Source organism: Oncorhynchus mykiss, chromosome 1 (assembly GCF_013265735.2).
Source record: "Oncorhynchus mykiss isolate Arlee chromosome 1, USDA_OmykA_1.1, whole genome shotgun sequence".
NCBI lineage: Eukaryota > Metazoa > Chordata > Actinopteri > Salmoniformes > Salmonidae > Oncorhynchus > Oncorhynchus mykiss.
The window spans coordinates 70,350,824-70,367,954 of record NC_048565.1 but is presented as its reverse complement, the minus strand read 5'-3'; the positions used below and the strand labels follow the sequence as shown (position 1 = coordinate 70,367,954).

Genomic DNA, 17,131 nt, shown 5'->3' with positions numbered 1-17,131 from the left:
GTGAGGGAGGCGCTACAGTAGAGGACAGTGTCTCGGGGGGCTCTGGGGGCAGAGATACGGTCCAGCGACCTCAACACCTTACAGATAAATCGATCACCTCTTGCTCCTGCCACACGACTCCGCTCAGAGAGGTGTTTGGGAGCTTTTTAATTGGTCGGGGACAGTCACACACTGCTTCCTGAGGCCCAGCGCTATTAGAGGTCCACAAAGAAAACAGACTATTTACACCGGCTCTTTCTCTGTTCAGGCAAGTGTACCGTACAGTACACCCACTCCCTTCCTATGACTCGTACCCCTAGGAAGGCGAGAAGTGCTACCATCCCCAACCACCCCCGCTGACACACATTTACACCCCCCTCCCCCCTATGGAGTCCTCACACTGTTCATGACTCACAGCTCCCTCTCGCCTCCATGCACAGGACGCAAGAATGGTCTTTCACAGCTGGCCAATCAATCGCTGAGGCTCCATATAACTGGTTGGTATGTGTGAGTGTAGTAAAAGTGTTTGTGTCGCTAGCCTTTTCTTTCTTTGAATAGGTTTGAGGCACTCCCACTCCAACTCCCAAAATAAGGGATTCCCTTCTTACCAATTAAAATGTATTTGGAACAATTTCTCCCAGGCTATCTTTTCTGTTTCTCCCTCACCATCTTTTATTAGAGGGCCTCCCTTTCTCCTCTTTCGTTCCCCAGCCTCTTGCCAGCATTCTCAATTCATTCCCAAATCAATTCCACCGTGCACACAAAACGTCCCGGAGGACCCCACATGCACAGACCCGGGGGTCACACACAAAAAGACAAAAAGAGGAATCCACATGCACTGAAGATGCACGCACATGCACACACAAACAGAAGCTGATTTGCTATGGGGCCTTAATCTGTAAGAGTGTTTTTGTTCATGGGGTGTATGTAGCTAAGGATGAGTGATGGTGAGAAGCTGTGTGGCTCTAGCTGAAGGCCAGTGAGCAGAGCAGCCAGAGAGACACCAGGTAGTATGTAGGTGTGCATAGAGGAACAGGCTCATTCAGAGGGCCGAGCAGACAGGGCGCAGGAAACATCCCTTAATTAGCTCTCAGAGTTGGGGGGCTGCGAGGGTTCAAGACCTTCCTCTTGGCACACGCACAGCGCTCACACACATCTCGCTCGCCCACAGCGCTCAAACACAAAACACTTACAGCGCTCACACATAGCAACGCACACACATAGTGACACACACAGCTTGTGCACACACACACACACACACAGTAGTGCTGAGAGGGGGACCACACAGGAGAGCTGCTTTTGTGCTTCTCCGCTCAGGTGGCTGCTTCAAACAGCACCACAGAGCAGAGTCAACTGGGAGAGACATAGAACTAGAGAATGCAAAATGAAAACAGAGAGAGAGAGACAGAGAGAGACAGAGAAAGAGAGAAAGAGAGAAAGAGAGAAAGAGAGAAAGAGAGAGAGAGAGAGAGAGAGAGAGAGAGAGAGAGAGAGAGAGAGAAAGAGAGAAAGAGAGAAAGAGAGAAAGAGAGAAAGAGAGAAAGAGAGAAAGAGAGAAAGAGAGAAAAAGAGAAAGAGAGAAAGAGAAAGAGAGAGAGAGAGAGAGACACACAGAATATAAATAGCCTACACAGGTCACAAAGTCCCTGCTCTTTCCCTCCCTCTGCTGAGACTGACCAGAGGGGGGGGACACTGTCTTCCACCTGATGGCCACACTCGAGTTGCACCACATTATTTCTGCCTCACGCACAAATTCACATTGTTGTTCCTATGACCAAAGAAAGTGAACTATTCCTCGATATAAAAGAGACACTAATAATAATTTTAAAAACACTGGCCTATCGATACGATTGGTTACTGGCAACTCATTCATTTCAGCTGCGGTGCTGGTTGTAGCACAAGTGGATGTAGGGAGAAGCAAGCGTGATGGATTGTAAAAGTATTGAATAAAAACAGTGTTGACAGTGCTTTAAGAAATTTCAACATGAACACTCCTAAAAACAGAAGCGCGTTACTGTATTCTTTGACAGTCTCTCGCTGGTCATGGTTTTAAAGTTAGGAAATTTCACGTAGCTTAGTATCAAAATATTATTTATTCAAATGACAAGCGCAGCAATGTGCATCTGGCAGTAGGCTACACGCTAATGTTCGTTCCATAATGCAATTAGCAGGAAAACAGTTGAGAAAAGATCCCTGCACATGAGGGCAGTTTCATGTAACAGATGAAAATATCAGTTCTAAATATAGGAAGAGGGGAGATCTAATATGCAACAACTAACAACTAAAATAATTGCCTCCACAGATATGGTCTGATTTTGGCTCGGCTACTTTGAAGCAAGGCAAGACATGTAAAACATACAAGTTTAAAACAATGAAGTATATGTTTTCAAAATGCATACAGCTCATTGCAAAGTGGTGTGTGATGCGCTGACGAAGCCTGCCTTCCGTTGCCTATGCATTTGCTGTATGAGATGCTGTAAGCTATTCGTGTGATGAATAAGACGGACCTAAAAAACTAATATACTGTACACGGGCCAATTTAATTCCACTAAATTATGCAAATTAACCTATAGACCGATAAGTATGACCAGTCAAATGTACAGTGCCTTGCGAAAGTATTCGGCCCCCTTGAACTTTGCGACCTTTTGCCACATTTCAGGCTTCAAACATAAAGATATAAAACTGTATTTTTTTGTGAAGAATCAACAACAAGTGGGACAAAGTGGAATGAAGTGGAACGACATTTATTGGATATTTCAAACTTTTTTAACAAATCAAAAACTGAAAAATTGGGCGTGCAAAATTATTCAGCCCCCTTTACTTTCAGTGCAGCAAACTCTCTCCAGAAGTTCAGTGAGGATCTCTGAATGATCCAATGTTGACCTAAATGACTAATGATGATAAATACAATCCACCTGTGTGTAATCAAGTCTCCGTATAAATGCACCTGCACTGTGATAGTCTCAGAGGTCCGTTAAAAGCGCAGAGAGCATCATGAAGAACAAGGAACACACCAGGCAGGTCCGAGATACTGTTGTGAAGAAGTTTAAAGCCGGATTTGGATACAAAAAGATTTCCCAAGCTTTAAACATCCCAAGGAGCCCTGTGCAAGCGATAATATTGAAATGGAAGGAGTATCAGACCACTGCAAATCTACCAAGACCTGGCCGTCCCTCTAAACTTTCAGCTCATACAAGGAGAAGACTGATCAGAGATGCAGCCAAGAGGCCCATGATCACTCTGGATGAACTGCAGAGATCTACAGCTGAGGTGGGAGACTCTGTCCATAGGACAACAATCAGTCAGTCGTATATTGCACAAATCTGGCCTTTATGGAAGAGTGGCAAGAAGAAAGCCATTTCTTAAAGATATCCATATAAAGTGTCGTTTAAAGTTTGCCACAAGCCACCTGGGAGACACACCAAACATGTGGAAGAAGGTGCTCTGGTCAGATGAAACCAAAATTGAACTTTTTGGCAACAATGCAAAACGTTATGTTTGGCGTAAAAGCAACACAGCTCATCACCCTGAACACACCATACCCACTGTCAAACATCGTGGTGGCAGCATCATGGTTTGGGCCTGCTTTTCTTCAGCAGGGACAGGGAAGATGGTTACAATTGATGGGAAGATGGACGGAACCAAATACAGGACCATTCTGGAAGAAAACCTGATGGAGTCTGCAAAAGACCTGAGACTGGGACGGAGATTTGTCTTCCAACAAGACAATGATCCAAAACATAAAGCAAAATCTACAATGGAATGGTTCAAAAATAAACATATCCAGGTGTTAGAATGGCCAAGTCAAAGTCCAGACCTGAATCCAATCGAGAATCTGTGGAAAGAACTGAAAACTGCTGTTCACAAATGCTCTCCATCCAACCTCGCTGAGCTCGAGCTGTTTTGCAAGGAGGAATGGGAAAAAATTTCAGTCTCTCGATGTGCAAAACTGATAGAGACATACCCCAAGCGACTTACAGCTGTAATCGCAGCAAAAGGTGGCGCTACAAAGTATTAACTTAAGGGGGCTGAATAATTTTGCATGCCCAATTTTTCATTTTTTGATTTGTTAAAAAAGTTTGAAATATCCAATAAATGTCGTTCCACTTCATGATTGTGTCCCACTTGTTGTTGATTCTTCACAAAAAAATACAGTTTTATATCTTTATGTTTGAAGCCTGAAATGTGGCAAAAGGTCGCAAAGTTCAAGGGGGCCGAATACTTTCGCAAGGCACTGTATTTCCATAGACTGGTATTTCCATCAATGAATAGGTTAAAAAGCATTTATTTAGCTATGGAATTTTATAATTTTTCACTCGGACGATTAATTTGATTTATCGGCATTTCCACATTTAATTTTTTTCATCTGACAAAAGCTGACTATTCCCAGCTAATGGGAATAGTCAAACACAAGCCTGACCCCTCTGACTGACTAGTGAGCCGTCAATCACATCGGGACCCTCCATTACTGTGAGAAAACTCGCCCTGAGGGCTTTCTCTGGCTTCCTGTTTGGTCAAGGTCAGGGGTTAATTATAGTGTTACAGAAACAGAGATGTCACATCTCACATTTCGCCCTTGAGATGGGACCTTGAGGGTCACTGGCGTGTAATGACTGACACATTTGTCATCATGTTTCTTCTCGCTGACAGAAGTGCTGACCATCTCTGGCTTTCGTAATGAGGTGACGGCATTGCTCACTCAAAGGCTTTTCATCACATTACTGAATGAAAGCACAGACTGATGTACTTCACACAAGCACCACCAATACAGAGGTTTATTATAGGTGCATGGGAGGCCGACCGTAGTCCTTTCTTTATAAGAAAAACAGCATATTTATCAAGATTCATTTTGAATCAAGAGCAGAAGACTAACACTTCAGGTGACCTATTTCCACACAGCCATTACACTGCTAGGGCAGACAACACAAGCCACTCACTTAAGCATTACATCTCTTGGGGAAGGCTGAGCAGAGCTGAGTTTTTAGTGCAGCTGCTCTTATGCGTCTTACCCTTTTCCACCAGTGCTGTTCACGCAGTTAAGCAATGAAATTACAATATTATAGAGGCAGTCGACGCTTGAGAGATCCATGGAGAATGGAAGAACATAGGTGAAAATAGGAAATATGAAGTGTTTATTTTTAAGGGCTGGTAAGAGTCTACTTAGCCTAGGTCGTTAGACTTGACAAACAGAGCTAACAATAGGAAAACAACACTAACAGCCATTAACAATTCTATATAATCTTAAGCTCCATTTCTTCACCTGAATATACTGGGTATTTTAGTCTCCCTTGGCTACAGACACAGCGAGCGCAGGCGGGCGGGCAGGCAGGCAGGCGCAACGCGATCAGGTAGGCAGGGGATTAATAAAGAGATCCAGCCGTTGCGTGTTCTCTGGCTCTGGGTAGATAAAAGCAATTTGGGAGTTGGAGCACATCAAAGACAAAGGGACTGTTGTTTTTTTTACCATGACAGAGGGCTATTTATCTTCCCCACAGTGGCCAGCATGCTAATCTCAGGCTGCTGCCAACCTTGCTACAAAACATCTGGACATCTCTCCACACACAGGTACACACACAGATACTCTTGACACACAGAACCACACTGGCACACAGAACCACACAGGCACACAGAACCACACAGGCACACAGAACCACACTGACACACAGAACCACACTGGCACACAGAACCACACAGGCACACACAAAGCTCTTCCCAGTATATAAGGAGAGGGAAGCTAGAGGACAGCAGTCAGTCAGCATAAAGTAGAGAAATATACATCAAATTAAATGAGTGGTACCTCTTTGAATGCTACAACTGCTACAATCTCCATAATTCTATAAGCTCTTAAAGTATTTTCCCTCTCAACAGCAGGGCACTTTGACATCCACATCGCTGCACTAAAATAACCAAGACAAAAAAACATGGGAAAAGTGACAAACTGCACCTGTGTGTATTCCATTATATTCATCCTTGAGCGCAGAGGGCATTCTAATGTATATCTGCTATGCCATGAAACATGAGCTTTGACACACAGAGAGAAACACTGCAAATAGATTTACCAGAACATGAATAGTACAAACACAGTCCACTGTGCAGATGAAAATAACATTTGTTAGGACCAGTAAATTCAATGTTTCCCATAAATGAGTCCTCTGAAATTTAATGAAAGTGTAATTCAACAATAACAGGCCTACGCAGGGATATGGATATTAGCAGCTAGCTACTACACTGTGTCCATGAATACTAATAGCTACATTTAGTACAGATACGCTGTGTAAGAAAAAAGTATGCACATTTCTGCCTTTTGTTAGAATGCCTCACGGAACATTGACCCCTTCATAGACTTTGACCCAGATACATAGCGACCTTAACACCGGCGAAAACAACCTCCTGTACAACAGTCAAACACACTCGGCCTCTTTACACCACACTACTGTGACGTCCAGGACTCATTTTGACTGCTCCTGAATTAAACAATTGTATTACTCTGCCATTTAAGTCATGCCCCCCCCCCCCCCCTTGACTTTTCCTAAATAGGTCTATATAACACACTGCCGTTGTTAGAATCTTAGTATCACAAACCAAACTGGAGTTACAAGCAGTTTAAAAGAGGGCATGTCATTTTTTGGGGGGGTTCCCCAGTTGCCCCCACCTCTCCCAACAGTGCAGTGCCCAGCTGATAATCACCCTGATAGTTGCCCTGAAACTGAACCTAAACTATACAGAAACAGATGAAATGAATGATAGTATAGTATAATGAGGGAGAAAAGGGGGAGTTGATGAGCGAGGGGAAGCGAACGATGCATAATAATGTAATCACCAACTGTGAATGAAGAACAGGGCGGACCATGCTACTGTATTGATCCATTCTAAAATCTCAAAATGGTATGTATCCTATATCAGTCCAGTGAATCCCAGCAGTCTTATCAGTCTACTCTGGCCTACTTGAAGTGGGCTACACAGTGAGAGTGTGGGTAATTGTACATGCTGAACGCCTTTCCATATCTGGAAAAACATCGGGTGGCAATTGAGCAAGTGTCAGAGAATGTGGTAACCAGGGCTTGTGGAACTTAAGTTGGCAAGGGGAGAAATGTCACCACGGACAATTTCTTCACTTCACTGTCATTGGCGAACAAGTTGCTTAGCAAGAAGACAAGCCTTGTCGGCACCATGAACAAAGTGAGAAGGGAGCACCATCCCTCTGCGCAAAATAAGGCACCTGCACAGCCGCTGTACAGTGGTGAAGAATGACAAGGCAAAACTCACAAGGCAAGAAAGAACGTTTCTGTCACCAGTACAATGAGCACACCGACAGGGACAGAGAGAAAACCGGAGACTATTATGCACTACAACCAAACGAAGGTATGTCAAAGTGAGTCAAGCAAGTGAAAGTGACAAAGATGTGTGTCGAACAAGGGATAACAGCTAAATGAAATCCAACTGATCCCAGGACGCACACAATGTAAGCAATGAGCTGACAATAATTGACTGTTTTTGACTGCTCTCATAAGGACACATTCATTATTATGCCATTTTGGCTTTTGTGCTGATTTTCACTATTTATCAAGCACACTTGGCACTTATTGTGTTTAGGCTACTGATGTTTTCCCCATTTGACCGTGCGTCTTGGTGGTTGGGGTGTTTTCTATTTGATTTTTTACTTTAGCTGTGACCGTGTTCCAACACATATGCTTTCTGTTTCATAGTTGCAACAAAGGCAACGTATTACACTGAACAAAAATATAAACTCAACATGTAAAGTGTTGGTCCCATGTTTCAAATAAAAGACCAGAGAAATGTTTCATACGCACAAAAAGCGTTTCTCTCAAATGCTGTGCAGAAATTTGTTTACATCCCTGTTAGTGAGGATTTCTCCTTTCCCAAGATAATCCATAAACCTGACAGGTGGGACAATAAAAGGCCACTAAAAGGTGCAGTTTTGTAACACAACACCTCAGATGTCTCAAGTTCTGAGGGAGTGTGCAATTGGTATGCTGACACCAGAGCTGTTGCCAGATAATTAAATGTTAATTTCTCTACCATAAGCCACCTCCAATGTCGTTTTAGAGAATTTGACAGTACGTCCAACCGGCCTCACAATGACAAGCGGTTTGCTGATGTCAACGTTCAGAGTGTCCCCATGGTGGCGGTGGGGTTATGGTATGGGCAGGCATAAGCTACGAACAACAAAACACAATTGCATTTTATCAATGGCAAATTGAATGCACAGAGATACCGTGACGAGATCCTGAGGCCCATTGTCATGGTATTCATCCGCCGCCATCACCTCATGTTTCAAGAATCTGTACACTACTTTTGGAAGCTCAAAATGTACCAGTTCTTCCATGGCCTGCATACTCACCAGACATGTCACCCATTGAGCATGTTTTATTTTTTTATTTAACTAGGCGAGTCAGTTAAGAACAAATTCTTATTTTCAATGACGGCCTAGGAACAGTGGGTTAACTGCCTGTTCAGGGGCAGAGCGACAGATTTGTACCTTGTCAGCTCGGGGGTTTGAACTTACAACCTTCCGGTTACTAGTCCAACGCTCTAACCACTAGAAGGATTCTCATTGCCATTGCAGGGAAGTGGGACAACATTTCCCAGGCCTAATCAACTCTATGCAAAGGAGATATGTTGCGCTGCATGTGGGAAAATGGTGGTCACACCAGATACTGACTGGTTTTCTGATCCATGCCCCTACCATTTTTTAAGGAATGTGTGACTACCAGACGCATATCTGTATTCCCAGTCATGTGAAATCCATAGATTAGGGCCGAATAAAATTATTTCCATTGACTGATTTCCTTATATGAACTGTAACTCAGTAAAATCTTTGACATTTTTACATGTTGCGTTTATATTTTTGTTCATTATAATTACACTGTTAGAAAGTTGCAGTCAGAATGACACCTCACTAGCTTGAAGGGGGGTCTCTCGAGGCCCAGCGGTTCTAATGATGAGGTCTACCACACTACACCTCCGGAGGCTTTTAAAATATCCACACATTTGTGAACCATTGCATTAATCAAGTGTGCAACACTATGTGCAATATGGTTTAGATGAGAAGCTCCTGTATAGTTTGAATTGCCATTTTGTGTGTCTATATACTATGGTATTTACGGTATGTTTAATAAATGCACTCACACATGAAGCAGGAATGTGACTTTGGCCACACCATATCCAAGGTTAGTGTACACAGAAAAGTTGCAAATCTGATGTAAATCCACCTACAGTCTCTGACCTCTTGTTGCCGTGGAGACTTCCTCTGGTGCTGTCCTTGTGTCTGTCCCTCAGGCGTGTTGCGTCTGTCTGTCCGTCAGTCTCAGAAGGCCTGTAGAAGGGACAAATTGAGGGTCAAGGCCAGGCAGATGGACAGCCCTGATAGGTAAGGCAGCACCATCATGGTAACTATTAGCTTTAGCTAGGCATGTATCTGGTCAATGGAAGGCTGCCTCCGCCTCTCAACAGCAACAGCCTTCAATGCAAACAAACACATGAAAACACCCACATGGAAATTTATGAAAGGAGGAGGTAGGCAAAGCATTGGGTTAGCATTTGTTTACCTCCACCACCCCTCCTAAACCAGGAATATCATGATAGACCAAATCAAAGGACTTTGTGTACCAGAACAGTGTTTCTCCTTCAGCTAGCACTGCTCTTACACAACAGATTCAACTATTCAAATAATCACCCACGTGATTATGTGAAACCCAGCGTGCATTCTGTCTAGGGGGATTCATCACAGCTCTACAATGACACTCTCCCTTTTGTGTATGTGTATATGAGCAACACAGTACAGAGGGTGGCTCCTTTGTTCTCCACCACCCAGAATCCCATTTTAAATGTTTCATAGTGCTCAGAGAGACCGCAGCCATCTCCTCTGTGGGAGGGGGGACCGGGGGGAACAGCGCAAGAGGACCGACACAACACACATACTTAATCTAAAACCAGTGACATAAAAACATATGTACACAAGTGGGAACCAAAACAAATCTCACACAACACCTTAGTTAACCAGAATTCATAGACAAGTCACATACTGAGTATATGTTGTGTATCAGAGTCCCCTAGTAGGACCTCTGCTCCCAGATCCAGTGGCTATCCTAATATTGATAGTGCAGCTCAAACAAACCCTGGCTATCAGAGCTGGCTGCTCACCAGAATCAACACAGAAGACCGTGGCTAGAGCTTTGGCCCATTCTCTAACATAGAGCATCAGACTAACCTGTGGTGTTAGAGAACCCGTAGGAGGCACTCTTTCCTCTGGTCAAAAAATAATTAATATATCCCAATGTCCCAGGGCAGTGATTGGGGACATTGTGTGTCAATGTGTTTTCAACAAGACAATGACCCAACACACCTCCAGGCTGTGTAAAGGCTATGTGAGCAAGAAGGAGAGTGATGGAGTGCTGCATCAGATGACCTGGCCTCCACAATCACCTAACCTCAACCCAATTGAGATGGTTTGGGATGAGTTGGACTACAGAGTGAAGGAAAAGCAGCCAACAAGTGCTCAGCATATGTGGGAACTCCTTCAAGACTGTGTTCCAAGAGAAGCTGGTTGAAAGAATGCCAAGCTGTCATCAAGGCAAAGGGTGGCTACTTTGAATAATCTCAAATATAAAATATATTTTGATTTGTTTAACAGTTTTTTGGTTACTACATGATTTCATTATATAAATAATATATTAGTGATGCACAGATATGACATTTTTGAAGGCCAGCATCCCGGAGTCGCCTCTTCACTGTTGACATTGAGACTGGTGTTTTGCGGGTACTATTTAATGAAGCTGCCAGTTGAGGACTTGTGAGGCATCTGTTTCTCAAACTAGACACTAATGTACATGTCCTCTTGCTCAGGTGTGCACCGGGGCCTCCCACTCCTTTCCATTCTGGTTAGAGCCCGTTTGCGCTGTTCTGTGAAGGGAGTAGTACACAGCGTTGTACGAGATCTTCAGTTTCTTGGCAATTTCTCATATGGAATTGCCTTCATTTCTCAGAACAAGAATAGACTGACGAGTTTCAGAAGAAAAGCTTTGTTTCTGGCCATTTTGAGCCTGTAATCGAACCCACAAACGCTGATGCTCCAGATACTCAACTAGTCTAAAGAATGTCAGTTTTATTGCTTCTTTAATCAGAACAACATTTTTCAGCTGTGCTAACAATTGCAAAGGAGTTTTCTAATGATCAATTAGCCTTTTAAAATGATAAACTTGGATTAGCTAACACAACGTGCCATTGGAAGACAGGAGTGATGGTTGCTGATAATGGGCCTCTGTTCGTCTATGTAAATATTCCATTAAAAATATTTTAAAAAGCAGTTTCCAGCTACAAGTCATTTACAACATTAACAACATCTACACTATTTCTGATCAATTTGAAGTTATTTTAATGGACAAAAAAATGACCCCAAACTTTTGAACGGTAGCGTATGTATGTATATATATATATATATATATATATATATATATATATATATATATATATATATATACACACACTGCTCAAAAAAATAAAGGGAACACTTAAACAACACAATGTAACTCCAAGTCAATCACACTTCTGTGAAATCAAACTGTCCACTTAGGAAGCAACACTGATTGACAATAAATTTCACATGCTGTTGTGCAAATGGAATAGACAACAGGTGGAAATTATAGGCAATTAGCAAGACACCCCCAATAAAGGAGTGGTTCTGCAGGTGGTGACCACAGACCACTACTCAGTTCCTATGCTTCCTGGCTGATGTTTTGGTCACTTTTGAATTATGCCGGTGCTTTGACTCTAGTGGTAGCATGAGACGGAGTCTACAACCCACACAAGTGGCTCAGGTAGTGCAGCTCATCCAGGATGGCACATCAATGCGAGCTGTGGCAAAAAGGTTTGCTGTGTCTGTCAGCGTAGTGTCCAGAGCATGGAGGTGCTACCAGGAGACAGGCCAGTACATCAGGAGACGTGGAGGAGGCCGTAGGAGGGCAACAACCCAGCAGCAGGACCGCTACCTCCGCCTTTGTGCAAGGAGGAGCAGGAGGAGCACTGTCAGAGCCCTGCAAAATGACCTCCAGCAGGCCACAAATGTGCATGTGTCTGCTCAAACGGTCAGAAACAGACTCCATGAGGGTGGCATGAGGACCCGACGTCCACAGGTGGGGGTTGTGCTTACAGCCCAACCGTGCAGGACGTTTGGCATTTGCCAGAGAACACCAAGATTGGCAAACTCGCCACTGGCGCCCTGTGCTCTTCACAGATGAAAGCAGGTTCACACTGAGCACGTGACAGACGTGACAGAGTCTGGAGACGCCGTGGAGAACGTTCTGCTGCCTGCAACATCCTCCAGCATGACCGGTTTGGCGGTGGGTCAGTCATGGTGTGGGGTGGCATTTCTTTGGGGGGCCTCCATGTGCTCGCCAGAGGTAGCCTGACTGCCATTAGGTACCGAGATGAGATCCTCAGACCCCTTGTGAGACCATATGCTGGTGTGGTTGCCCCTGGGTTCCTCCTAATGCAAGACAATGCTAGACCTCATGTGGCTGGAGTGTGTCAGCAGTTCCTGCAAGAAGAATGCATTGATGCTATGGAAGGCCCGCCCGTTCCCCAGACCTGAATCCAATTGAGCACATCTGGGACATCATGTCTCGTTCCATCCACCAACGCCACGTTGCACCACAGACTGTCCAGGAGTTGGCAGATGCTTTAGTCCAGGTCTGGGAGGAGATCCCTCAGGACACCATCCGCCACCTCATGCGGAGCATGCCCAGGCGTTGTAGGGAGGTCACACAGGCACAGCCACACCCACTACTGAGCCTCATTTTGACTTGTTTTAAGGACATTCAAGTTGGATCAGCCTTTAGTGTGGTTTTCCACTTTAATTTTGAGTGTGACTCCAAATCCAGACCTCCATGGGTTGATAAATTTGATTTCCATTGATAATTTTTGTGTGATTTTGCTTTCAGCACATTCAACTATGTAAAGAAAAAATTATTTAATAAGAATATTTCATTCATTCAGATCTAGGATGTGTTGTTTTAGTGTTCCCTTTATTTTTTTGAGCAGTAATAGTTTAATTTATATATATATATATATATATATATATATATATATATATATATATATATATATATATATATATATATATATATAAAAATTAAACTATCACCTAAAAGAACAACTGAAGAACACCAGACTTGTGCACATACTTCTCCAGGCCTTGGACCCTCACACTACCTGGATTCAGAGCCTGCCCCTCCACTTCCTACCTCCCTCTTCCTTCCTCATGACACACACACTCTCTTCTTCCCCTCACATCACTCAATCTCCCCTCCCTTTGTTTCTCCCTCGACCCCTCTCATGACCCCCCTTCCCTCTCCTCCATTCCCCAGGGCGAGGTGGGGGGAGTCTATTATCAATCTATTCAGCCATAAGGCCACTAACTGATTGGCTAATGGGAGGTCCCTCTCCCTCTATCAGTGTGCTACTGCTTCACAGTCTGATCTCAGCAGCCTTCAGAGGACCATTCTGGGCCCTTAATAGCACTGGATCAATCACCTGTCACAGCTAGTCATGCACATATTCCGTATGCTCTACAGCATAGCATAGTAAATACACTGTAACTGCAATGGTCATCACACAGATACATATACTTTTGCATGCACACACACACATAAAATGACAGACACACTTAACATAATGTACACAAGTGCAAACACAGACACAAACTCGCTCTCACACACACACACACACAGACTCGCTCTCTCACACACACACACACACACACACACACACACACACACACACAGCAAGCCAGCCCATCCATGCAGACAGGCAGCAGGGTGCCTCACAAAGCCAAACTAAGAGCATTGGTTAGTGTGTTTCCATCGACTTGCCAGGAGCGTGCCCACCCACCCACGCATGTATATCGATGGGGCAATGGAAGAAATATAATTTTAAGCTGTATGTGTGTCACTGGTGAAGGAAGTGGGACTGAAGGAAGGTGAGGGAGAAACGCACACAGAAACGTATTAACTGTCCCCTACATGCACACACACAGGGCTCGAAATGAAGGTCGTCCTTTAAAAAAAGGTGTCTGGGACAGTTCAAAACAGACGTTGGCACAGCTGCGGGACGATAGGCCAGAAAAATATCAAACGCATAGAACAGTGGTTCCATACTAAAAGGTTTAAACACAAAGACGAGGCTGATGAAACAGATCACAACATTTAGCTTAGAAGTTGATAAACTATGAATAATGCACATTATAAGCGCAGCAATGTGTTCACTCGTCTCGGCCATATGCGTGATGATATTACCCGAGAACACCATTCCCAGAAGGCACACTTGATACGAGCGGTTTCTATAATGCGACAGCGACGGATATGCAGCCTAATGGTAGAAACTTAGAAAGAAGGAACATTGAAGATGCAACAATATGATTGTGTTTTACTGCCCTTGGACAGTAGAAGAAGAAATGCTGGGTTCAACGGCAAACCAAGAAATCGCAGCTTTTTTTCCTATGTTCGGATTTTGGCTAAAGGTTAGCAGGGTAAAATAGGCTATGCAAAACGTCCAGGTTTCAAACAATGATATGGTTGGCTAGGCATTGCATATGTCATTATTTAGGTTATGGAAAAGTATAATATTACAATATATCATTCCAATGTTGGGTAAATAAGCCTATTAGCATACACATTTGACTCTCTCCTAGCTTGTCTGCGGGGCCGGAGCGGATGTTTCGTGCCCGGTAGTTGCTGTGGCATTTCCATTGTTTGTAGACTATGGCTAGCCACTATAGTATTCTAGTGAATATGGTTGTATCTCCCTGACCTGAAACAAATATACACACTAAAATGTGCCAAGTACTTCAGCCTCGCGCTGCAACACTGCCTGGCGTGCGCATGTGAAGAGCGGAGTGACAGATTCATTTTTAGAAGCACTGCGCTCAGGAATAAACGTTACTTCCTTTTACTTCAAACGGAAGTCTACTGAAGTGAGACTTTTTCCTTGTGTTCCTTGGCTATTTTCATTGTTTGGTTCACAAGCTAGGTTGTTTCAACTGCTAGGAAAGAGAAGCAACGCGGATACTAGTCAGTCTCACAGGCACAAACATGATTGGAGTGGCATCACCACGGTAACCTCCCGCTTTAGAGGGAAGATGAACAGTTTTGTCTCATCTGTCATATGTTGGTTAACCCTCCCGCTGTGTTCGTTTCATGTTCATTCATTCTGTGTTCCCAGTCCAAAATGACTGCCCCATTATAGCTGATTATAAATCCATATATTATCACCTAATGCTGTGTTAGATCTTTTTTTTAATCAACTTAAGTTATTGTGAACATTACAAGTTTTGAACTTCTATTTGCTATTGATGGGCTGTAGGCCTCATTGACCTGAGCTCAAACTAGTTTGAGTTAAAAAAGCATAATGTATGGATTATTTTGACTAACAAATACTCAGATGAAACATTGTGCTATTTATCAGACTACTTTGTGTCAAAGTTAAACAAGGACATTTGTTTTGAAACCATTTAAAATGTTTAAATAGTGGTACAAAATAACATCAAAACTGCCCACCATGATTTTAGTAGTAAAGAAAGGACATAGGCCCTAAACTACACATGCAAACTTGACCATATTACAAAATTAATGTCAGAACACATTAAAGAACAACAGTAACAATAACAGTATTACTAACAAAAACATAAACATTTTCACAATCTGTCAATCAGTGGTGGTTCCATTTTGTGTGTTCTCATGCACATGTTGTACAATACGTGGCGGTTGTGGCATGTGCCTTGCAAATATATGCACTGGATTTATGGCACATAATGCTCGTTTTGACATCTCTTGGTGCACACAGATTGCACCTCTTCCCTTTGTCTCTTCTGTCTCTGGCGGCCGTAGATCTTGCATCTGGCCCTTGTATATCTCTCACCAATCCAGCAGAGGAAGGTGTTGGCGCCTTTGAATGAGGGGTGCCACCATGGCTTTCCCCAACTCTTCTAGGGATAGTCTCCTCTTGAAGAATTTCCCCTACTTCCAGCCTGGATTCACCTCCATCCACACCACAAGCTCGTTGTATGCCGACACATCTAGGATGTTGAAGAACACCACTATGGGCCAACATGCCGTCATCCTCTTACAAGAGTATGTGACAGGAACCTGCAAAAGTGCAATAATCAATAAATAAAATATCACTTGTATGTACTCATTATTTTATGTCTTGCATAGTAACGTGAAAAATTGCATCAAAGTGTTGTTTTAATTTATCACATGTAAAATATATTTACATATTCAAATGAATATAATTGACTCCATATTGTTCACAAATTCAATGAGCATTTCACCAAACAACAACATGTCTTATTTTTATGGTGCAGATAAAACAATCTGGTAATAGAAAACAAAGTACACGAGACTTGAAAGATAAAAAGTAACATACCTTATCAAGGTTGTCAACTCCCCCTCTGTTGTAGGACAGCGTTGGGCTCCCTGGTACTCACAGCAACATCCCTGTGCAGAGTTGTCATCAGGAGCACTTACTTGTTTTTCTTCAGGCAGTAGCACGAAGTGTGTGTGTGTGTGTGTGCATACTCAAACACACATGCATGTGGGGGTCTGGGAGAGGAAGTGTGTCCATCTGATGAATGGGCATGTGCCTGAACTCAATTTTATACACTAATTGTAGTCTCACCCATTCATTTCTAATGACCGGTCATTTTTGACCGGGAACACCACAGGTGTACAATAGTTAAATAAAAACACCCAAAATGTAATGAAAATCATCAAAATGTATTTTGTGTGTTCAGATGCCCTGTGTGGATAAAGTCTGCAAACTGGATGCAGTTTATCACAGTGCCATCCGTTTTGTTACTAAAGCACCTTATACCACCCACCACTGCGATCTGTATGCTCTAGTCGGCTGGCCCTGGCTACATATTCCTCGCCAGACCCACTGGCTCCAGGTCATCTACAAGTCCATGCTGGGTAAAGCTCCGCCTTATCTCAGTTCACTGGTCACGATGGCAACACCCACCAACACGATGGTAGCACGCGCTCCAGCAGGTGCATCTCACTGATCATCCCTAAAGTCAACACCTAATTTGGCTGCCTTTCCTTCCAGTTGTCTGCTGCCTGTGACTGGAACGAATTGC

At 43.4% G+C, this 17,131-nt stretch overlaps 1 protein-coding gene across 4 annotated transcripts in view; it reads right to left on the bottom strand.

Annotated features, from left to right (window-relative positions):
• Nucleotides 1-17,131, bottom strand: part of LOC110528470 (bifunctional heparan sulfate N-deacetylase/N-sulfotransferase 2) — a 174,665-nt gene that overhangs the window by 36,669 nt on the left and 120,865 nt on the right. For 2 of the 4 annotated variants that reach the window (XM_036984301.1, XM_036984320.1), the window contains one exon: nt 9,217-9,316. The gene's annotated coding sequence lies outside the window, so the exon portion shown is untranslated. The remainder of the gene's footprint in view (nt 1-9,216; nt 9,317-17,131) is intronic. The other 2 variants (XM_036984309.1, XM_036984328.1) reach the window with 1 other exon arrangement.